At 41.1% G+C, this 25,129-nt stretch overlaps 1 protein-coding gene across 1 annotated transcript in view; it reads right to left on the minus strand.

Moving 5' to 3' along the window:
• PLA2R1 (phospholipase A2 receptor 1) overlaps nt 1–25,129 on the minus strand; it is a 528,401-nt gene that overhangs the window by 267,170 nt on the left and 236,102 nt on the right. The gene's annotated exons all lie outside the window — the stretch shown is intronic.

The raw sequence follows: 25,129 nt of genomic DNA on the forward strand, positions 1-25,129 counted from the left end.
GCAATTTACTTCAAATTTCTGGAGGAAATTGTGTGAGAAACTACAAATAGACCACAGATATATAACATCCTTTCACCCACAAATTTACGGACAAGCTGAAAAGTTAAACCAATGGTTAAAGCAGTACCTCCATTGTTATTGTTCTCATCACCAACATGACTGGGTCCAATATCTCCCGTTAGCAGAATTTGCTTATAATAACTCCGTCAACTCATCTACAAAACTATCCCCATTTTTCACAAACTATCGCCTAGATTACGAGTTCTGCGTTAGGGTTAAAAAGCAGCGTTAAGGGGTCCCGCTGGTATTACGAGTCAGGCAGGAAAGGGTCTACCGCTCACTTTCTTTCCGCGACTCGAGGCTACCGCAAATCCCCTTACGTCAATTGCGTATCCTATCTTTTCTATGGGATTTGCCTAACGCTGGTATTACGAGTCTTGGAAGAAGTGAGCGGCACAGCCTCTACCGACAAGACTCCAACCGCAAAAAAAAGTCAGTAGCTAAGAGCTTTATGGGCTAACGCCGGAACATAAAGCTCTTAACTACAGTGCTACAATGTACACTAACACCCATAAACTACCTATGAACCCCTAAACCGAGGCTCCCCCCCACATCACAAACACTATAATAACATTTTTTAACCCATAATCTGCCGACCAGACATCGCCTCCACCTACATTATCCCTATGAACCCCTAATCTGCTGCCCCTAAAATCGCCGACACCTATATTATATTTCTTATATTTCTTAACCCCTAATCTGCCGCCCCTAACCTCGCCGCCACCTACCTACACTTATTAACCCCTAATCTGCCCTCCCTAACATCGCCGCCACCTACCTACAATTATTAACAATTATTAACAATCAGCCAATCGGATTGACCTTGCATTCTATTGGCTGATCGGAACAATCAGCCAATCAGATTTTTCCTACCTTAATTCCGATTGGCTGATAGAATCCTATCAGCCAATAGGAATTCGAGGGATGCCATCTTGGATGACGTCATTTAAAGGAACCGTCATTCGTCGGGAAGTCGTCGGCCAGGATGGATGTTCCGCGTCGGAGGTCTTCAGGATGCTGCTGCTCCGCTCAGGATGGATGAAGATAGAAGATGCCGCTTGGATGAACACTTCAATCGGATGGAAGATCTCTTCTGCCCCGCTTGGATGAAGACTTCAACCGGATGGAGGACCTCTTCTGCCCCGCTTGGATTAAGAATTTTAAGGGCTGGTAAAAGAGCTGATTACTTTGTAATTTAGGATAGGGTAGGGCATTTTATTATTTGGGGGGCTTTCTTATTTTATTAGGGGGCTTAGATTAGGTGTAATTAGTTTAAACTTCTTGTAATTTTTTTTATTTTCTGTAATTTAGTGTTTGTTTGTTTTTGTATTATAGTTTAGTTTATTTAATTGTATTTTAGTTTAGATAATTGTAGTTAATTTATTTAATTAATTTATTGATAGAGTAGTGTTAGTTGTATTTGTAACTTAGGTTAGGATTTATTTTACAGGTAATTTTGTAATTATTTTAACTAGGTAGATATTAAATAGTTATTAACTATTTATGATAAAGTAATTTTTATTATTTTGTAGCATGTGCATAATAACAATAAGAAATATAAGACAGAAAATTAACAGATCAGGAAAACAGAAATCCTGGTTCTCTAAGATTACATAGGCCTAGATTTGGAGTTCGGCGGTAGCCGTCAAAACCAGCGTTAGAGGCTCCTAACGCTGGTTTTGGCCGCCTGCTGGTATTTGGAGTCAGTGATTAAAGGGACTAACGCTCACTTTTCAGCCGCGACTTTTCCATACCGCAGATCCCCCTACGCCATTTGCGTATCCTATCTTTTCAATGGGATCTTCCTAACGCCGGTATTTAGAGTCGTTTCTGAAGTGAGCGTTAGAGCTCTAACGACAAAACTCCAGCCGCCTGAAAATAGCAGGAGTTAAGAGCTTTCTGGCTAACGCCGGTTCATAAAGCTCTTAACTACTGTACCCTAAAGTACACTAACACCCATAAACTACCTATGTACCCCTAAACCGAGCTCCCCCCACATCGCCGCCACTCGATTAAAATATTTTAACCCCTAATCTGCCGACCGCCACCTACGTTATACTTATGTACCCCTAATCTGCTGCCCCTAACCCCGCCGACCCCTGTATTATATTTATTAACCCCTAACCTGCCCCCCACAACGTCGCCGCCAGCTACTTAAAATAATTAACCCCTAATCTGCCGACCGCAAAGCGCCGCCACCTACGTTATCCCTATGTACCCCTAATCTGCTGCCCCTAACACCGCCGACCCCTATATTATATTTATTAACCCCTAATCTGCCCCCCTCAACGTCGCCGACACCTGCCTACACTTATTAACCCCTAATCTGCCGAGCGGACCTGAGCGCTACTATAATAAAGTTATTAACCCCTAATCCGCCTCACTAACCCTATCATAAATAGTATTAACCCCTAATCTGCCCTCCCTAACATCGCCGACACCTAACTTCAATTATTAACCCCTAATCTGCCGAGCGGACCTCACCGCTATTCTAATAAATGTATTAACCCCTAAAGCTAAGTCTAACCCTAACACTAACACCCCCCTAACTTAAATATAATTTACATCTAACGAAATAAATTAACTCTTATTAAATAACTTATTCCTATTTAAAGCTAAATACCTGTAAAATAAATCCTAATATAGCTACAATATAAATTATAATTATATTATAGCTATTTTAGGATTAATATTTATTTTACAGGCAACTTTGTAATTATTTTAACCAGGTACAATAGCTATTAAATAGTTAAGAACTATTTAATAGTTACCTAGTTAAAATAATAACAAATTTACCTGTAAAATAAATCCTAACCTAAGATATAATTAAACCTAACACTACCCTATCAATACATTAATTAAATAAACTACCTACAATTACCTACAATTAACCTAACACTACACTATCAATAAATTAATTAAACACAATTCCTACAAATAAATACAATTAAATAAACTAGCTAAAGTACAAAAAATAAAAAAGAACTAAGTTACAAAAAATAAAAAAATATTTACAAACAAGAAAAATATTACAACAATTTTAAACTAATTACACCTACTCTAAGCCCCCTAATAAAATAACAAAGACCCCCAAAATAAAAAATTCCCTACCCTATTCTAAATTAAAAAAGTTACAAGCTCTTTTACCTTACCAGCCCTGAACAGGGCCCTTTGCGGGGCATGCCCCAAGAATTTCAGCTCTTTTGCCTGTAAAAAAAAACATACAATACCCCCCCCCCCAACATTACAACCCACCACCCACATACCCCTAATCTAACCCAAACCCCCCTTAAATAAACCTAACACTAAGCCCCTGAAGATCTTCCTACCTTGTCTTCACCATCCAGGTATCACCGATCCGTCCTGGCATCCAGTGCTGAAGAGGTCCAGAAGAGGCTCCAAAGTCTTCCTCCTATCCGGCAAGAAGAGGACATCCGGACCGGCAAACATCTTCTCCAAGCGGCATCTTCGATCTTCTTCCATCCGGTGCGGAGCGGGTCCATCTTGAAGCAGGCGACGCGGATCCATCCTCTTCTTCCGTTGTCTCCCGACGAATGACGGTTCCTTTAAGGGACGTCATCCAAGATGGCGTCCCTCGAATTCCGATTGGCTGATAGGATTCTATCAGCCAATCGGAATTAAGGTAGGAATTTTCTGATTGGCTGATGGAATCAGCCAATCAGAATCAAGTTCAATCCGATTGGCTGATCCAATCAGCCAATCAGATTGAGCTCGCATTCTATTGGCTGATCGGAACAGCCAATAGAATGCGAGCTCAATCTGATTGGCTGATTGGATCAGCCAATCGCATTGAACTTGATTCTGATTGGCTGATTCCATCAGCCAATCAGAAAATTCCTACCTTAATTCCGATTGGCTGATAGAATCCTATCAGCCAATCGGAATTCGAGGGACGCCATCTTGGATGACGTCCCTTAAAGGAACCGTCATTCGTCGGGAGACAACGGAAGAAGAGGATGGATCCGCGTCGCCTGCTTCAAGATGGACCCGCTCCGCACCGGATGGAAGAAGATCGAAGATGCCGCTTGGAGAAGATGTTTGCCGGTCCGGATGTCCTCTTCTTGCCAGATAGGAGGAAGACTTTGGAGCCTCTTCTGGACCTCTTCAGCCACCGGATGATGGATCGCCAACCCCCGCTTGGGTTGGATGAAGATGTTGGAGCCAGGACGGATCGGTGATACCTGGATGGTGAAGACAAGGTAGGAAGATCTTCAGGGGCTTAGTGTTAGGTTTCTTTAAGGGGGGTTTGGGTTAGATTAGGGGTATGTGGGTGGTGGGTTGTAATGTTGGGGGGGGGGGTATTGTATGTTTTTTTTTACAGGCAAAAGAGCTGAAATTCTTGGGGCATGCCCCGCAAAGGGCCCTGTTCAGGGCTGGTAAGGTAAAAGAGCTTGTAACTTTTTTAATTTAGAATAGGGTAGGGAATTTTTTTATTTTGGGGGGCTTTGTTATTTTATTAGGGGGCTTAGAGTAGGTGCAATTAGTTTAAAATTGTTGTAATATTTTTCTTATGTTTGTAAATATTTTTTTATTTTATGTAACTTAGTTCTTTTTTATTTTTTGTACTTAAGCTAGTTTATTTAATTGTATTTATTTGTAGGAATTGTGTTTAATTAATTTATTGATAGTGTAGTGTTAGGTTAATTGTAGGTAATTGTAGGTAGTTTATTTAATTAATGTATTGATAGGGTAGTGTTAGGTTTAATTATATCTTAGGTTAGGATTTATTTTACAGGTAAATTTGTTATTATTTTAACTAGGTAACTATTAAATAGTTCTTAACTATTTAATAGCTATTGTACCTGGTTAAAATAATTACAAAGTTGCCTGTAAAATAAATATTAATCCTAAAATAGCTATAATATAATTATAATTTATATTGTAGCTATATTAGGATTTATTTTACAGGTAAGTATTTAGCTTTAAATAGGAATAAGTTATTTAATAAGAGTTAATTTATTTCGTTAGATTAAAATTATATTTAAGTTAGGGGGGTGTTAGTGTTAGGGTTAGACTTAGCTTTAGGGGTTAATACATTTATTAGAATAGCGGTGAGGTCCGCTCGGCAGATTAGGGGTTAATAATTGAAGGTAGGTGTCGGCGATGTTAGGGAGGGCAGATTAGGGGTTAATACTATTTATGATAGGGTTAGTGAGGCGGATTAGGGGTTAATAACTTTATTATAGTAGCGCTCAGGTCCGCTCGGCAGATTAGGGGTTAATAAGTGTAGGCAGGTGTCGGCGACGTTGAGGGGGGCAGATTAGGGGTTAATAAATATAATATAGGGGTCGGCGATGTTAGGGCAGCAGATTAGGGGTACATAGGGATAACGTAGGTTGCGGCGGTTTACGGAGCGGCAGATTAGGGGTTAAAAAAAATATGCAGGGGTCAGCGATAGCGGGGGCGGCAGAATAGGGGTTAATAAGTGTAAGGTTAGGGGTGTTTAGACTCGGGGTACATGTTAGAGTGTTAGGTGCAGACGTAGGAAGTGTTTCCCCATAGGAAACAATGGGGCTGCGTTAGGAGCTGAACGCTGCTTTTTTGCAGGTGTTAGGTTTTTTTTCAGCTCAAACAGCCCCATTGTTTCCTATGGGGGAATCGTGCACGAGCACGTTTTTGAGGCTGGCCGCGTCCGTAAGCAACTCTGGTATCGAGAGTTGCATTTGCGGTAAAAATGCTCTACGCTCCTTTTTTGGAGCCTAACGCAGCATTTGTTTGAACTCTCGATACCAGAGTTAAATTTATGGTGCGGCCAGAAAAAAACCCGCGGAGCGTTAACAGCCCTTCTACCGCCAAACTCCAAATCTAGGCCATAGTGAGTAACATAAGTAAGATCGTTCTTTCAAAAAAAACAACAAAAAAAAAAAAGAAAAAGGGCTTAATAACACCCAACATTGTGAAACATTAGTCTATACAGTGAAGAGTTTTCTTTTGTAGCTGGGATTGAAGTAATCTTGTACTCAATTGAGTTGCTTTTAAAGCTCAAACTGGTTATATGCTTCCAGGATGAAGAATAATAAAATAAAGAGAAAGTGAAGAGGGAAAAGAATTAGATGGAGCAAAGAGAGAGAGAGAGAGAGATAAAGAGAGAAGTACAGTGTAGATGAAGGGGTTTCTCCTGACCATTCTGCTCCTCTTAATTCAAGATTTTGTTATATGTGGATTTAGTGTGTCTCCTTTTGATCTAGTTTTTATCTATCGTGTTTGGGGGCTTTAAAATCCAATTGGTAGGACAGTCATAGTGGGGGGTTCTATTAGCCTCGCCTAGTGAGTTAGGACACATTGTGTAATATCCAGTAATACCATACTCTCTGAAAAGTTTCTTGCGTATCTAGAAGAAATGCTGCCTGCTCTGACATGTTATAATAAAATTTAAGTTTTAGTTTAATTTCTTCCCAGGACGGGGCGCTCTCCCGCCAATGGCGGGCTATACATATCCTTGTGACTGTACATGTTATCCTGATGAATAAGTTAATGTATTTGTTAAATTCTTTAAGTCTGACGTGGAGTAAAGCTTGTTCCATGGTGAGCTTAATAGGGCTGTCTATAATAGAGCTTAAGAACCGTGATAGTTGGTTCCACACCCTGCGTGTATGTGAGCAGTCCCACCACATATGTTTATAGTCCCCGACCTCCCCAGTTATTAACTATTTAATAGCTATTGTACCTAGTTAAAATAAATACAAAGTTGCCTGTAAAATAAATATAAATCCTAAAATAGCTACAATGTAACTATTAGTTATATTGTAGCTATATTAGGTTTTATTTTATAGGTAAGTATTTAGTTTTAAATAGGAATAATTTATTTAATTATAGTAAATGTATTTCGTTTTATTTAAATTATATTTAACTTAGGGGGTGTTAGGGTTAGACTTAGGTTTAGGGGTTAATAACTTTATTATAGTAGCGGCAACATTGGGGGCGGGAGTTTAGGGGTTAATAATTGTAGGTAGGTGGCGGCGATGTTAGGGAGGGCAGATTAGGGGTTAATAAAATTTATTATAGTGTTTGCGAGGCGGGAGTGCGACGGTTTAGGGGTTAATACATTTATTATAGTGGCGGCGATGTCCGGTCGTCAGATTAGGGGTTAATAAGTGTAGGTAGGTGGCGGCGACGTTGGGGGGGGGGGGCAGATTAGTGGTTAATAAATATAATATAGGTGTTGGCGATGTTAGGGACAGCAGATTAGGGGTGCATAGCTATAATGTAGGTTGCAGCGGTGTCCGGAGCGGCAGATTAGGGGTTAATAGTATAATGCAGGTGTCAGCGATAGCAGGGGCGGAAGATTAGGGGTTAATAAGTGTAAGGTTAGGGGTGTTTAGACTCGGGGTTCATGTTAGGGTGTTAGGTGTAGACGTAAAATGTGTTTCCCCTTAGGAAACAATGGGGCTGCGTTAGGAGTTGAACGCTGCTTTTTTGCAGGTGTTAGGTTTTTTTACAGCCAGCTCAGCCCCATTGTTTCCTATGGGGAAATCGTGCACGGGCAAGGCTGGTATTGAGAGTTGAAGTGGAGCTAAATTTGGCTCAACGCTCCCTTTTCTGAGGCTAATGCAGCCATTCAGACAACTCATAATACCAGCGTTGTCTTAAGGGTGCGCTGGAAAAAAAAGGCTCGTTAGCACCACGGGTCTTTACTGACAAAACTCATAATCTAGGCGTATGGGTTCCATCCGGAGATACTATTAACTGATTCTAATCCGTTACCTTCACCTCTTGTAGATGAATTCCATAATTCTTTACTTGAGACTTTCAATTATCTCCGTCAAAACATCACTTCAGCGCAAAATTTCCAAAAAAAATATTACGATCTACATAGATGCCCGGCACAGACCTATGCTATAGGTGACCACATTTGGCTTTCAACCAAAAACCTGAAATTACAGATACCCAGCAAGAATTTAGGAGGATTGTTTATTGGTCCCTTCACCCTAACAAGAAAAGTTAACGAGAACGCAGTAACCATAGCCTTGCCCCGTTCATGAAAATTCATCCGACGTTTCATTTATTCCTACTAAAACCAGCTAAACCAATGAGGGATTTGAATCTTGTTTTTCCACCTCCTTCTTCCATCCTGAACTCCGGGGAATACGAAGTCGAAACATTGTTGGATTCTAGACATCATAAAGGTCATTTACAGTATCTAGAACGTTGGCAGGGCTATACTCCGGAAGACGACACTTGGGAACCTTCCTCCAACATTCTTGCATCTAGATTGGTGTCCCAGTTTCATAAGCATTGTCCTGATCGTCCTAGACCTAAAGCTGTGAGACAGCTTGCCTGAATGGGGGGTCATGTCAGGAATCATGTCTCTGCCTTGTGTGTGTTTAGCCCATCCCCCTTTACCTTCAAATGCACCACGCTTGCTGAACCAGGTGCTTAGTATTTTAATTTGTTGTACTCAGCAAGTCAATGCACTGAGCTCACTCAGGGAGGACTTAATCTCAACTGTTTTCCTGTTAAAGAGGTTGTATTTCACCAACCACCAAATACTACAGCTATCTCAAAGGGTCATCTGAAAAGACTTTGCTGATTGCATTTTGATTCCTGATCGTATCCTCTGCAAGTACGATTACGGGAGCAACCTGAACACTCCTCCTGCAATGCACTCGAGTGTGTGGATAAAATACACCAAGTCTGATATTTGGATTGAGCCAACCTGCCTGTCTGTCTAGCGGGTATTCCTCATACTCACCTTCACAGTAACTTGCAATTTCACCGAGGTATTTCCACTATTAAAAACAAACTATCTCTCCACGGAACTTAGCTCCGCCCCCACATGATGTCACAATAACGTCACAGGGCTCCGCTTCCAAGCAGACGTTACCAAGCAGTTAAAACACCGCCTCTGCAAGATCTCCTTGTCAGCTGATGTATCAGCTGAGCTCTCCTTCAATAAAGGCACACGTTTGAGTTCCTGTCAGCTCCTGTGAGTTATCACACTGTAAGCTAAAATTTTTCTAAAAACAACTTAATCACCACATGTTTAGCTTACTTTCTGCCACATAGGAAGTAACAACAAAGGTGATACATTTACTTATCTATATTTAGAAACTAGGTAGCTACTGCAATTGAGATCTACTACTATTTACACTTAAGACAACATTACAGTAATATAGGGATAATTTAATTTCCTGGCTAATGTCTATTATTATTGGGTCTACATACTGTGACTTTTAATCTACCCAGAATGGAGGGAGATAATTGGAATTAATTGACCAATAGGAAACAGCTTTATGCTATAAATTGTGGTTTTAGATTTTTAGATACATCAGCTTCGATTATGGCCCAGGGCCGAAACGCATCAGCTATGTCTAGCTGATTTCCTACATGTTTGTAACATACTTGGGTATCCTGGTTTTAAAAAGATAATTAATAAAATTTGGATGTTTTAATCACCAGCTGGTGCTCTGTTCTTCTGTTGTGTTTCTGGAAGAGACTTGAACCCAATTCTGTAACCCTGAGCAATGACCTCCAGGACCCAAGGATACTGCACATCCGTGAACCAAGCTTTTGAGAAGAGCGAAAGTCTGCCCCCTACCTGATCCATAGACAGACCAGGGGCGAACCCTTAATGCTGATTTAGTGTCAGCGGGCTTCTTGCTCTGCCTTGACTTATTCCAGGACTGCACTGGCTTCCAAGTCTTAGGTTGCTCGGTCTTAGCCGAGGATTGCTGGCGCTGGGATTTAGATTGTCCCTTATATCTGTTATTTTTATCTTGTGGTAGGAAGGCACCCTTGCCCCCAGTAACTGTGGAAATAATGGAGTCCAGGCCTGGACTAAACAAAATCTTACCCTTGAATTGAAGGGAAAGGAGTCTGGACTTGGAAGTCAAGTCCGTAGACCAGGACTTCAGCCACAGAGCCCGGCGGGCCTGAACAGAAAACCCAGCAGTTTTAACATTTAAATGAATAATTTGCATATTCGCATCACAAATAAAAAAATTAGCAACCCTTAAAGCCTTAATTCTACCAAGAATAATTTTGAGGGGACCTTCCACTTAGATCAATACCCATAAGGAGTCACAACAGTAGGTAGCCGCTCCCGCAACCATGGCAACTTCCGCCGCTGGTTGAAATAAATATCCCGAATGCTGAAACATCTTTCCTAACAGAGTTTCCATCTTTTTATCCATGGGCTTTTTGAACAACAAACTATCCTCCAGTGGGATAGTAGTGCATTTTGCAAGCGTGGAGACAGCGCCATCCACCTTAGGGACGGAACCCCACAACTCCAATTGAGAGTCCGGGACCGGGAACAGTTTCTTAAAGGCAGAAGGGGTGAAGGAAGAACCAATCCTGTCTCCTTTGTTCTTAATAATGTTTGCCATCTTTACAGGAACAGGGAAAGTCTGAGGAACAACCCTGTCTTTGTAAAGTCTACCCAGTTTAGGAATTAAATGTTCTTCAGGCAGATTGGCCTCTGGAACCTCTAAGATAGCCAGAAAAGAAAACACAAGTGCTCCATCCTAAATCTAAAATCTGATTCCTCCGCAATCGGAGGCTTAGAGGCAACCAATTCAGACCCAGAAAGCTCACACTCTGAAGTATCAGAAAGAACTTCTCTCTGGCTAATATATTATATAACACCTTTGAGTGTGATGTTTGCTGCAATTATTTTGTTTTTTTTAATTTTAACATGTTATGGTCTTTATGATATAGCACAACCTTATCATTATAGCAGTTATTTTACATTCATGGGAGTCTAGAGTTAACTATAGCTATTTATTCTTAAAGTCTGGTATTCAAGCATTGCAAGCAGTTGCTACTATTTGGCTGTTGCATGAATATTTTGTATATGCTTAATTTACTTTATTCCCCTTCAGATATACATCTATAATTAATACTGACCATTGCTTGTTCAGAAAGACATAATTAATAACTCTTTTACTCAGTACTCTGGTTATGTTTGTTTACAGAAGTAATCCCCAGAAAGGCTGCAGATTTTTTGTTAAATTTGCTTTGTCTTTGTTATTCTTTGTTGAAGAGATATCTGGATAGGTTGCATGGAAATGTCAGGAGAACTAAATGACAGGAAATAGTGCTCTTGCTAATGTATACAATATATTTTGTATCTTTTTTATTTTATTTATTTTTTAAAGTTTTTAAAACAAATCATAGCTCATTCCTGTGCTTATTGTTTAACTATATTACAAACAACTGTAGTACTGAGGGATATAATTGAACACAGACAATAATTCCCTATTAAGTGACGTGTTCCTCTCCCAACCTATTACTTCCATTGGCACAGACCTCTATGCCAAAGAGCAGTGATAGGTTAGATAGGAGAGTCGTCCTCCCTTTTTTTTTATTGAATCCTTTTCAGGCATGAGATGTCTATGAGACCCATAGAAGGTCAAAATGATCATCTGGAGTTGCCATTCCCCTTGTACAGAGGAGAATTGCCTGGTATTTTGGGGCTGGACTGACCTTGTTAGGAGGAATCAGGCTGATTTACTCCAGGAAGGTTCTCCTCTGTGAAAAAGCACAATTGGACTGAAAGAAGCAACTCACAGGTGGTAACTGGCCATAGAACAAGTCAATGAGCTGTTTCTGTATATATTAAGAAATATCAATTATTCATCAGCTATCAAAATGGGTTTTCTGTAACAAATGTGGACTGGACAAGCAGTAACAAAGAAAATGCCATTTGGATAGTTCTCTTGGAAGTTGCTGTCTTCATAGACCATCTTTGGAAAAAAAAAGGACCCAAAAATCGGTTTCACCTTATATGTCAACTTTTACGTTTGTGGTCCTGTTTTGGTTTTGGATTTTACCAACAAAAAGTTTATTGATTTTCTTCTTTATCACAGACATACTCATCCTACTGAACATCATCGACTGGCCTTATCATAAAAATAAAGCTTTTTTCTTGCAAACCAAACCAAATATGAAGCAGAGTAAATTAAGTTTTTTTTGTCAAGGTGCAAGCTCGGGCCACTGTTGAGGAGTCGCAGTCAGAACAACACAAAGAAGATGAAGAAATGGAGAGCACAAGTGCTGTTTCCAACGTGACAGCTGATTCTTCAAGTGCACAAACTAACTTCCCGGAACAAGCAGCTAAAAGATTAAGTGATAGTGAAGCTCCTCCAAATCGAAAGAAACATTGGCAACAATTTATTTGGCTTGGTTATTCAAAGGACACAGATATGATACATTGCACAGACTGTAGTCAATTCCCACAAAGTTGAGATCCAAAATGGAAAGCTGGTTTTACGCCTTCTTTTAAAAGGGAAACTTTTGTACGGCATGAAAAAAGTCAAAGGCACAGAGATAATGTTGCGAAGAGTAAGGCTAAAACTGCACCTGAACAAAGTCCCATGTGGCACTGTGTGTGAAGAAAATGGATTCAACTATGTTCAAACACATGACACACAGTTTTAACATTGCTTATTATGTAGCCAAATTTGAAAAGCCATTTAGAGATTTCCTTGATTTACTATCCTTGGTAGCTAAGCTTGAAATTCCCATTGTCCACAAGTATGGAAGTGATGTGCATTGTAGACAATTTATCCATTTCATTGCAAAAATAATCAGGGAAGATCTTTTGGCCAATGTTAAAAAATCCACATTCATAGGCATTATGATTGATGGGTCTACAGACCGCACCTCCACAGAACATGCAAATATTTATGTTAGGTATGTTTTTGAAGGAGAAATATAAGAAGATTTGTTGGGCACAATTGCACTTGAAAGTGCTGCAGCCTTAGATTATTTCAAAGGACTGACAGCATTTCTGGATACTTACACCTAGATTAAGAGTTTTGCGTTAGAAGGGGTGCGTTAGCTACGCATGTTTTTTCCCCCCCGCACCTTTTAAACAACACTGGTATTTAGAGTTCTCAGAAGGGCTGCGTTAGGCTCCAAAAAGGGAGCGTACAGGCATATTTACCGCCACTGCAACTCTAAATACCAGCGTTGCTTACGGACGCGGCCAGCTTTAAAAACGTGCTCGTGCACGATATCCCCATAGGAAACAATGGGGCAGTTTGAGCTGAAAAAAAACCTAACACCTGCAAAAAAGCAGCATTCAGCTCCTAACGCAGCCCCATTGTTTCCTATGGGGAAACACTTCCTAAGTCTGCACCTAACACCCTAACATGAAGCCCGAGTCTAAACACCTCTAACCTTACACTTATTAACCCCTAATCTGCTGTCCCTAACACTGCCGACCCCTATATTATATTTACCCCCTTATCCTCCCCCCCCTACGTCGCCGCTACCTACCTACACTTATTAACCCCTAATCTGCCGACCGGACCTCGCCGCCACTATAATAAATGTATTAACCCCTAAACCGCCTCACCCCCGCCTCAAAAACCCTATAATAAATAGTATTAACCTCTAATCTGCCCTCCCTAACATCGCCGACACCTAACTTCAAGTATTAACCCCAAATCTGCCGACCGGACCTCGCCGCTACTCTAATAAATGTATTAACCCCTAAAGCTAAGTCTAACCCTAACACTAACACCCCCCTAAGTTAAATATAATTTTTATCTAACGAAATAAATTAACTCTTATTAAATAAATAAATCCTATTTAAAGCTAAATACTTACCTGTAAAATAAACCCTAATATAGCTACAATATAACGAATAATTATATTGTAGCTATTTTAGGATTTATATTTATTTTACAGGCAACTTTGTATTTATTTTAACTAGGTACAATAGCTATTAAATAGTTAATAACTATTTAATAGCTACCTAGTTAAAATAATTACAAAATTACCTGTAAAATAAATCCTAACCTAAGTTACAATTAAACCTAACACTACACTGTCAATAAATTAATTAACTAAACTATCTACAATTATCTACAATTAAATCAACTAAACTAAATTACAAAAAAAAAAAAGATTACAAGAATTTTAAATTAATTACACCTACTCTAAGCCCCCTAAAAAATAACAAAGCCCCCCAAAATAAAAAAATGCCCTACCCTATTCTAAAATAAAAATTAAACATTACCAGCCCTTAAAAGGGCCTTTTGCGGGGCATGCCCCAAAGAAAACAGCTCTTTTGCATTTAAATAAACATACAATACCCCCCCCAACATTACAACCCACCACCCACATACCCCTAATCTAACCCAAACAACCCTTAAAAAAACCTAACAAGCCCCTGAAGATCTTCTTACCTTATCTTCACCCCGCCGGGTATCACCGATCCGTCCAGAAGAGGGTCCGAAGTTTTCATCCTATCCGGCAAGAAGAGGTCTTGAAGAGGGTCCGAAGTCTTCATCCTATCCGGCAAGAAGAGGATATCCGGACCGGTAGACATGTTCATCCAGGCGGCGTCTTCTATCTTCATCCATCCGGCGCGGAGCGGGACCATCTTGAAGCAGCCGACGCGGATCCATCCTCTTCTTCTGGCGACTCCCGATGAATGAAGGTTCCTTTAAGTGACCTCATCCAAGATGGTGTCCCTCGAATTCCGATTGGCTGATAGGATTCTATCAGCCAATTGGAATTAAGGTAGGAAAAATCTGATTGGCTGATTGAATCAGCCAATCAGATTCAAGTTCAATCCGATTGGCTGATGCAATCAGCCAATCAGATTGAGCTTGCATTCTATTGGCTGTTCCGACTAGCCAATAGAATGTGAGCTCAATCTGATTGGCTGATTGAATCAGCCAATCGGATTGAACTTGAATCTGATTGGCTGATTCAATCAGCCAATCAGATTTTTCCTACCTTAATTCCGATTGGCTGATAGAATCATATCAGCCAATCGGAATTTGAGGGACGCCATCTTGGATGACGTCACTTAAAGGAACCTTCATTCGTCGGGAGTCGCCGGAAGAAGAGGATGGATCCGCGTCGGCTGCTTCAAGATGGTCCCGCTCCGCGCCGGATGGATAAAGATAGAAGACGCCGCCTGGATGAACATGTCTACCGGTCCGGATATCCTCTTCTTGCCGGATAGGATGAAGACTTCGGACCCTCTTCTGAACGGATCGGTGATACCTGGCGTGGTGAAGATAAGGTAAGAAGATCTTCAGGGGCTTAGTGTTAGGTTTTTTAAGGGGTGTTTGGGTTAGATTAGGGGTATGTGGGTGGTGGGTTGTAATGTTGTGGGGGGGGTATTGTATGTTTATTTAAATGCAAAAGAGATGTTTTCTTTGGGGCATGCCCCACAAAAGGCCCTTTTAAGGGCTGGTAAGGTAAAAGAGCTGTTAACTTTTTATTTTAGAACTAGTCCTAAAGCCCGTTCACACGGGCCATTTCTTGCAGGGTACAGCGGTCCCACCCCTTGCGCTCTCTCCCTGCCCCTCTCTTTTGCTCTCTCTCCCCCTCTCTTTTGAGATCTCTCTCCCCCCCTCTCTTTTGAGCTCTCTCTCCCCCCTCTCTTTTGCGCTCTCTCTCCCCCCTCTCTTTTGCGCTCTATCTCTCCCCCCTCTCTTTTGCGCTCTCTCTCTCCCCCCTCTCTTTTGCACTCTCTCTCTCCCCCCTCTCTTTTGCGCTCTCTCTCTCCCCCCTCTCTTTTGCTCTCTCTCTCTCCCCCCTCTCTTTTGCGCTCTCTCTCTCCCCCCCTCTCTTTTGCGCTCTCTCTCTCCCCCCTCTCTTTTGCTCTCTCTCTCTCCCCCCCTCTTTTGTGCTCTCTCTCTCCCCCCCCTCTTTTGCGCTCTCTCTCTCCCCCTCTCTTTTGCGCTCTCTCCCCCTCTCTTTTGCGCTCTCTCTCCCCCTCTCTTTTGTGCTCTCTCTCACCCCTCTCTTTTGCGCTCTCACCCCTCTCTTTTGTGCTCTCTCTCCCTCCTCTCTTTTGCGCTCTCTCTCTCTCCCCTGTCTCTCTCCCCCTCTCTCTCTCCCCTCTCTCTCTCCCCTCTCTCTCCCCCTCTCTCTCTCCCCTCTATCTCTCTCTCCCCTCTATCTCTCTCTCTCCCCTCTATCTCTCTCTCTCCTCTCTATCTCTCTCTCTTTCTCCCCTCTCTCTCCCCTCTCTCTCTCCCCCTCTCTCTCCTCTCTCTCCCCTCTCTCTCTCCCCCCTCTTTCTCTCCCCCTCTCTCTCCTCCCCCTCCCCTCTCTCTCTCCCTCCCCTCTCTCTCTCTCTCCCTCCCCTCTCTCTCTCCCTCCCCTCTCTCTCTCTCTCTCTCACTCCCCCTCCCCTCTCTCTCTCCCTCCCCCTCCCCTCTCTCTCTCCCTCCCCCTCCCCTCCCTCTCTCACTCCCCCTCCCCTCTCATTCCCCCTCCCTCCCCTCTCTCTCTCCCTCCCCTCTCTCTCTCCCCTCTCTCTCTCCCCCTCCCCTCTCTCTCTCCCTCCCCTCTCTCTCTCCCTCCCCTCTCTCTCTCCCTCCCCCTCTCTCTCTCCCTCCCCCCTCTCTCTCTCCCTCCCCTCTCTCTCTCTCCCTCCCCTCTCTCTCTCTCCCTACCCCCTCTCTCTCCCTACCCCCTCTCTCTCTCCCTCCCCTCTCTCTCTCCCCTCTCTCTCTCTCCCTCCCCCCTCTCTCTCTCCCTCCCCTCTCTCTCTCTCTCTCTCCCCTCTCTCTCTCTCTCTCTCTCTCCCTCCCCCCTCTCTCTCTCCTCCTCCCCGCCCTCTCTCTCTCTCTCTCCTCCCCCCCCCCTCTCTCTCTCTCTCTCTCCTCCCCCCCCCCCTCTCTCTCTCTCTCTCCTCCTCCCCCCCTCTCTCTCCCCTCCCCCCCTCTCTCTCTCTCTCCTCCCCCCCTCTCTCTCCTCCTCCCCCCCTCTCTCTCTCCTCCTCCCCCCCTCTCTCTCTCCTCCTCCCCCCCTCTCTCTCTCCTCCTCCCCCCCTCTCTCTCTCTCTCCTCCCCCCTCTCTCTCTCTCCTCCCCCCTCTCACTTTCTCTTCCCCCCCTTTCTTTTGCTCTCCATCCACTCTCTTTTGCTGTCTCTCCCCCTCTCTTTTGCTCCCTCTCTTGTGCTCTTTTTATCTCCCCTCTTGATCTCTCTCTCCCCTCTTGATCTCTCTCTCACCTTTCTTATCTTTTCCCTACCCCCTCTCTCCCCTCTTTTGAGCTGTTTTGAGCTCTCAAACTGCACAGCCTTTCACGGCCCGTCTGGCCCCGCCCCTTCACGCTTGGCCACGCCCCCTCGGTCACGCCCCGGGCACGCTCGGTCACGCCCCTGGCCAACCACACTTCTGCTCGCACTGCAGAGCAGAGACTTAGGGACTCTCAAAGGCCAGGTGTGTTTGTCCTTGTGCTGTGCTGTCTACTGCGCATGACAGCTTCGGACAAACACACTTGGCCTTTTATTATATAGGATAGGGTAGGGCATTTTTTTATTTTGGGGGGCTTTGTTATTTTTTTAGGGGGCTTAGAGTAGGTGTAATTAGTTTAAAATTCTTGTAATCTTTTTTTTTTTGTAATTTAGTGGGTTTTTTTTTTGTAATTTAGTTTAGTTGATTTAATTGTAGATAGTTTAGTTAATTAATATATTGATAGTGTAGTGTTAGTTTTAATTGTAACTTAGGTTAGGATTTATTTTACAGGTAATTTTGTAATTATTTTAACTAGTTAAAATATTGTACCTAGTTAAAATAAATACAAAGTTGCCTGTAAAATAAATATAAATCCTAAAATAGCTACAATATAAATATTCGTTATATTGTAGCTACATTAGGGTTTATTTTACAGGTAAGTATTTAGCGTTAAATAGGATTTATTTATTTAATAAGAGTTAATTTATTTAGTTAGATAAAAATAATATTTAACTTTGGGGGGTGTTAGTGTTAGGGTTAGACTTAGCTTTAGGGGTTAATACATTTATTAGAGTAGCGGCGAGGTCTGGTCGGCAGATTTGGGGTTAATACTTGAAGTTAGGTGTCGGCGATGTTAGGGAGGGAAGATTAGGGGTTAATACTATTTATTATAGGGTTTTTGAGGCGGGAGTGAGGCGGTTTAGGGGTTAATACATTTATTATAGTGGCGGCGAGGTCCGGTCGGCAGATTAGGGGTTAATAAGTGTAGGTAAGGTAGCGGCGACGTTGGGGGGGCAGATTAGGGGGTAACAAATATAATATAGGGGTCGGCGATGTTAGGGGCAGCAGATTAGGGGTACATAGGCATAATGTAGGTGGCGGCGGTGTGCGGTCGTCAGATTAGGGGTTAAAGATCATTAGTATCCACTGTGTGGCTCATCGACTGCAGCTTGCTATTTTGGATGTCTGCAAAGAAGTGCCTTATTTAAAAACATTTGATGAAGTTGTCTGGATAGTTTTTAAATATTACCATGGCTCAGCCAAACGCCTACACCAGCTGCAAGAAACTGCAAAAGATTTGAGCGAATAGATTCTTAAGCTTAAAGATGTTCACACAATTCGCTGGTTATGTAGCAAAGTTGATGCTGTAAGTGCTTTACAGCAGAATTGGAAAACTGTGGATACACATTTTTTTTTAAATAATTTTTTTATTGAGGATTTTCAAACAGTACATTAGATAAAGGTAGTCACAAGTGTTACAATTTTAGGCACAAAAACATATAAAATATACGAACAAATTATATTGAAGTTAGTGATAAAAACAGTAGGTGACATGAGCTTCTATATCCTCTATTTTGTAATAATATTAGCTTATTGGAATGACTACTGAGCGAACCACATATGGGTCATATGATCATAGGGATAAAACATATATGGTAGTCTATAGAAAGGCCTCTGTAGGACCTTATGATGAATATATATGAAGGGGGAGAGGAAGAAGTCAGCGGACAAAGAGCCGCTCTGAGTTGTAGGGTATAAGAAGGGGGCGGAGCCTTCTAAGTCAAAACTACGAAGCAGCCAAGAAGGGAACAGGTGGTGTGCCTAGGTGTAGAGATATAAATAACATCTAACCCTAATAGTACAAAGTACAAGTGAAAAGTGGTATTACAGTATAGTATTTAGGCGCCTTCTTAGTATAAAAATACAAGTTCAAGATACATACATCAATAAAACATAATAACCGTTTGTCTAGTTAATAAATTAGCGCCTTCTTTTAGGCACTAACTATAGGCATAATAGAGAGGGGCACTAAACCAGTACCTGGGATATCACAAACCTAATATGCAATAGATACATTTGCATACATGATAACTATCTTTAACACAGAAGTGTTAGCTATATATACATGGGTTAAGTGGGTGACTAGGTACAAGTATGATTCATCCCCTATGAGCCGGCATTAGGGAGACTGTTACTGAATAAGATAGTCAAATGTGTCCCTTATAATTATAACATAACTAGAGACTAATATGGACCACTTCTGCGTGTATAATGATCGATGTAATGAGCGCCCATAATAGGTGCCTGTAAATTGTAATGAAAGTCCTAAAGACATGTTTGCATAATGAACAAAAAACTAAAATATATATAATCAAAATGCCCAAGTTAGTTAAGTGGTAGACCTACAATAGTATGATCGCTCATCAGTATCTATATACCCCACAGCCCAACCTAAATTATATGTCTAATGAGGTGGGAGTTTAGCATCTTGGGCATGTAAGTGGAGCTAAATTTCTACATGAAAGTCCTAGGATAAACAAACATGACCTGTGACCCTCAATAATAACTAACTTTGTAAGTAGAATACCAGGATGTCCACTCTGAAACCCTCAAAAATAATACAAAGTTAGCAAAATGAATTAGTTGTCAAAGGCGGGAGAGATCTCTATCCTGAGGTAGACGCATCTATAACATATATCTGTACATACATACATAGAGGTAGGTCAGGGATAAGGGGGGGGGGGTATGGGATAGTAAGGGGCAGAGAGCACCTCTAGGTTAAAACAGGTGTAGGGAGGTGGTGGGGAGGGCGTGTCAGACTAAAAATATATAAAACATCTTAAGTGCCAGCCAATAATGTATGGCCGTCAGGTGGTATCTAAACTCTCAATTTTAGAATATTGTGTGCAGAGTAACCCTCCAACAGGAACTCCAAAGGTCGCTCTTGGACCTTGCTAAACTTAAAAACTAAATATAGGCGGAGTGGTATATGGAATAATTACTTTTAGACTAAGGGGAGCCTAATTGAATATAGCTTACATGTATAGTTAAATAGAATACATAGTAAATGGAGTCTTGTGCTCAGTAACTTGGGAGTGAAGTACCATCTATAGGCATACTCCAGAACAGCAAGACATATAGCTCATGACCAGAGAAAAGTACACCACTGAGACAGAAGTTAGTTATACGTAAAACACAAAACTCATTAAATTACAGGTAAAAGGGAACTGAAGCTTGTTCTTTGTAGCAAAATTATGATAGTTTCCAGAAGGGAAGTAAAGCTCTATTGAGCTAAAATAGGCGCAATCTGAAATACTAGCTATCTAGTTACTTGAGAGCTAGCCATATTTGCCCACCAGAAGATTGCTATTCTATATAACTGTATAAATGTGCACAGGTAATATGGGCATCAACCTAATGAAAAAATTCAGTTTGATAATTATGAACACAGAGCGAGACCACAGCAATCAAATAGGAGCTATATGCAGTGAGGGGAGGCTATGCTATACTTTATTCCCTTTAGCCATGTATTGCAGGCACCTAAACTGCGTCTTAGACTAAGTAATTAGATAGCTCAAGGGGAAAAAAATAAAGTCTTTATCTAGTATCTAATATCTAACAATAACCACTCTATAATTTACTAATGACTATGCTATAATGATGTGCTAAGGGTGGGTATGGCATGAGATACTGGAAATAGATTAGTATAAATTAATAAACTGGGGCAGCCTCAGGGTCTATATGCTACCGTAGTATTGAAATATCTGAACCAACAGTATAATAGATTGTCTCACAGTGCATACTAACAAGCTTCTAATAAAAATTATAGCAAAGTTTAGAGAACCCCAGTAGGTGTACAAAAGTGCCATGTACATAGATCGTTATGAGTCAAACTTATTAGTGGGGTTTGTGAAGGCATGTAAAGGCAATAACCTCAAAGTTTCCTAGAATTAAATCATTCGTCCCATACAGAGCTTAGTGAAGTCTTTTACATCAGATGGGTATGCAAACACAATAAAACGGAAAACAACAGTCCCAATATGTGCACTTAACTTGAAAGAAAAAAGATCTGTGACGTGGAGTTGTAACGCTACAATAATAAAAGAAAAACAAGGTGCACAAAAATGTCCCCAATAATATGACTTGCTCGGGTTATATCCCTCTTTTAGCTTGCCTTTCCTCTAACCTATACCGCTAGCCAGGCTGGAGTTTACAGCGACTCTCTGTGTTCTCCAAAGGACTCCTGGGCGCTGCTCTTTAAGGGCCATCACCTCCACAGGACCCGCCGCTCCGAAAACAAAGGCAACAGACTCCACCGCATATGACACTAGACCTGTGCCAATGATCCATCTCTCCCCATACGGATGCAAACCGCTGATCTGCGGTAAAAAACTAACAAGGAGCTGGGAGATGTTTCTGGGGAGTAGCTCTGCCCAATATGGATGTAGCATAACAGCGCTCCGCAGTGTTGCACCTCTCACAACTACGTACCGAGATGAACCATGTGGGTGAGATTTCATGCGAATCTGTAGCACATTCCCTTGCCGGTCCAAAGGGACAGTCTCAACAGCTTTCTTTGCGGGCGAGGAGAGTTGCAGGGATAGTTCTTTGGGATGGAGTGACTCTCGTTCCCGGTAGTAAGTGTCTAGCTCTGAAGATAGCGCTTTTGCGTTAAGCTGGGAGGACTCGCCGATCTCATCAGGGTCTATAGTAGTCGCCATTGTGAGTGTTAGGCTGTTCTCCATAACATGCTGATCCCTGAGTATGAGCTTTAAATCCATAAAGTTGTGATCCATTTTCTCCTCTAAGTTGTCCAGCAGGGCTTTCATCTGCCTTTAGAAATCCGTCATATTTAGTTGGATAGTAAAGGGTCCGTATAAGTTAGGCTATAGGGCACAAAAACACTTCTGCCTCGTGATTAGTTCAGCTGGTACAGGGTCAAGCAGATACCGTAGTGGATGTATAAACTTCGTGAAAGTAGGCTGTAAAAAGGCTGCTCCACTGCTTCATGAGTATAGGTTAAGGACTTAGGTGAACAGTATAAATTATACTTTCTATAAAGCTAGATATTCATTAATTTTGCAGGAGCTCAGGAGTTGTGCATCCTGTCCCTTCAGTAGTTAGCTCCGCCCCCCCGTGGATACACATTTTGAGCGTATTCCAGCTGAAAGATCACTAGATTCTGCAAGAGTAAAGGGTATATTGAAAGACCTAAAGCAACTGAAGTTTTTGAAACTATTACATTTCTTGCTTGATTTTTATGGGAAACCAAAACCTCTGTTTGAGGGCCTTCTGAAGAAAGAACTCATGATCTGTCACATAAAATTAAAGAACATACATTCAAATGACATTATTCAAAGTTTGAGAGAAGAAAGGGGAAAGTGTGAGCTTGAACTATTAAGTAAACTTACAGCTGAAGGAAAACTACATGAGGTGCAACTGACAAACCTAGAACGTGGCAAAAAAGAATTTCAGGACATGCCTTACAGTGTTAGTAAAAGCAGAAACACATTTAAAAGACTTTCCTCAGTTTCCTCAGATGTAGTTCAGTCTTTAACTATATTTGAAAGCTTATCCTGGCCAGACAAGGCACAGATCCTCAAAAATGGAGTGAAGGAGATACAAATAGCTGGGAAGCACCTCTATAATGACTTTGATGACAAGATGGATCTATTAGAAACTGAGTGGGCTGACATGAAGCTTTCTGTTCAAAGTGGTCTATCTTTTAAAGAAACTTTGAAAAAAAAAATTACCCAGCAGAAAGAGAGGTTTCCTACACTACTCCCCCTGATAAACTTATGTGCTGTATTACCACCTACAACTGCTTCATGTGAACGTGGCTTCAGTTTCCAGAACTGCATAAAGACTGTGTACCAAACTTCAATGATTTTAGAGACTCTGAATGACCTATTAATGATTGCTGTCAATGGCCCATCAATTAATGATTTTAATCCAAGCAGATCCATTGATAAGTGGTATTTCACTTCAGATAGAGGTCGCTACACAGGGCTTGCGTCTAGTACACAATAGCCAATAACTGCTGTTAAATCTTGTTTCATCATGCTGCCATACCAGCTCAAAGTTAAATTGACTTTAAGTTTTGTGTTAAATCTTGTTGTTTCTTCATGCTAAGTTTTGTAAGTTTAATTGTGAGCAGATAAACTTCTTTTTTTAATTCTCAATTTAATAGCTGCCTTTTTTCATCCGGCTGTTGTCTTCCCCAGAAAGTTGACGTTGCTGTTATAATTTTTTTTTGTATTTTTTATTCTATGTATGTAATTATTTGTTAAGTTATCAAAAAAAAATAAAAAATAATAATATATATATATATATATATACATATATATATATATATATATATATATATATATATAGAATAGTCTTGTTGTTGGAGGGCACTCACAGGACTTATTGAGAATATGAATATACAACTTTATTTTCAAATTAATTTTACATTAATAAAATGTTGACGTTTCGACCCATTTAAGGGCCTTCTTCAAGACAATTTTCATTGTTATTAGTGCAAGCAGCACATCACACACCAGCGTTCAATGCCGGGCTCCCAGTGAGGAAATCGGAAAACATTTCCGATTTTCTCACTGGGAGCTCGGCATTGAACGCTGGTGTTAGGTTAGGGGGTTTAGATGTTAGTTTATAACTTTGCATTGTGGGGGGATGGTGGTTTAGGGATTAATATTTTATTTAGGCTCTTTGCATTGTGGGGGGATGGCGGTTTTGGGGTAAATAGTTTTAATTATTGTTTGCGATGTGGGGGATGGAGGTTTTTAGTGGTTAATAGTTTATTTAGGTTCTTTGCGATGTGGGGGGGGATGTCGATTTAAGGGTTAATAGTTTATTTAGGTTCTTTGTGTTGTGGGGGGTGGCGGTTAAGGGGTTAATAGTTTATTTAGGTACTTTGCAATTTGGGGGAATGGTGGTTTAGGGGTTAATAGGCTAGGGGCTTATGGTAGGGTGTTAGGATTTCTTTCACTTTTTATTCATTGACTTCTATGGGGAATGCGAAAATGCAAGGTCTTTTGCACGAGTAGGGTGTTTTTCCCTCCACTTTTTTGTCTCTATTGATTTCTATGGGGGAATACATGCACGCGCAAACTCTGGTTAGGATGTTTGTGCTTTTCGGGTTACCGCTAGTGCAAAATATTTTTTTTTCAACTAATACCAGTGGAACCCATTTAAAGCAAAAACCTTAACGCTAGCGATGTGATCTAGCCCACAGTCTGTTCCTTACTACAAGATTATCAGCTCATATTTCTGAGTTATTACCCTGGGGACATTTTAGACTACTATGAGACTAGTCCAACTTCCAAGTTAATAACTTCGGCTTCTAGACAATAATGCCTAGTTCTTCCAGTTGCTGTCCCAGTCCATTCCTAACTACTATACTGCCATGTACTGTTCTGGCTTTGAAATTGCAATGTCCTATTCTGCCTCCAAGCTGACTGAATATGTCTTGGAATGCATCCCATTTTATGGGTATTGTAATACTTTGAAACTTATTTTACACTAGTGTACTAAGCATTATTTTGCAACTTTTTTTCATAAAAGTTAACAGTAGTAAGTCTCTACTAACAATGTAGTGCAGGGCAATCAGGTGAAATTTAAAAAACAATCTATTAAGAATATAAGACCCTCTATCTTGATTTAATAATTCATAATTAAAGGGACAGTCTAGTCAAAATTAAACTTTCATGAGTCAGATAGGACATGTAATTTTTAACAACATTCCAATTTACTTTTATCATCAAATTTGTTTTGGCCTCTTGGTATTCCTTGTTAAAAACTAAACCTATGTAGGCTCATATGCTCATTTATAAGCCCTTTAAGGCGGCCTCTTATCTGAATGCATTCTACAGTTTTTCACTGCTAGAGGGTGTTAGCTCATGTGTATAGATAACATTGTGCTGATGCCTGTGGAGTTACTTATGAGAGGGCACTGATTAACTAAAATTGCAAGTCTGTCAAAAGAAGTGAAATAAAGGGTCAGAGGCTTAAATACAAGGTAATCACAGAGGTAAAAAGTATATTAATATAACTCTATTGGTTATGCAAAACTAGGGAATGGGTAATAAAGGGATGATCTATCTTTTTA

Source organism: Bombina bombina, chromosome 1 (genome assembly GCF_027579735.1).
Source record: "Bombina bombina isolate aBomBom1 chromosome 1, aBomBom1.pri, whole genome shotgun sequence".
In the NCBI taxonomy this organism is placed as follows: Eukaryota; Metazoa; Chordata; class Amphibia; order Anura; family Bombinatoridae; genus Bombina; species Bombina bombina.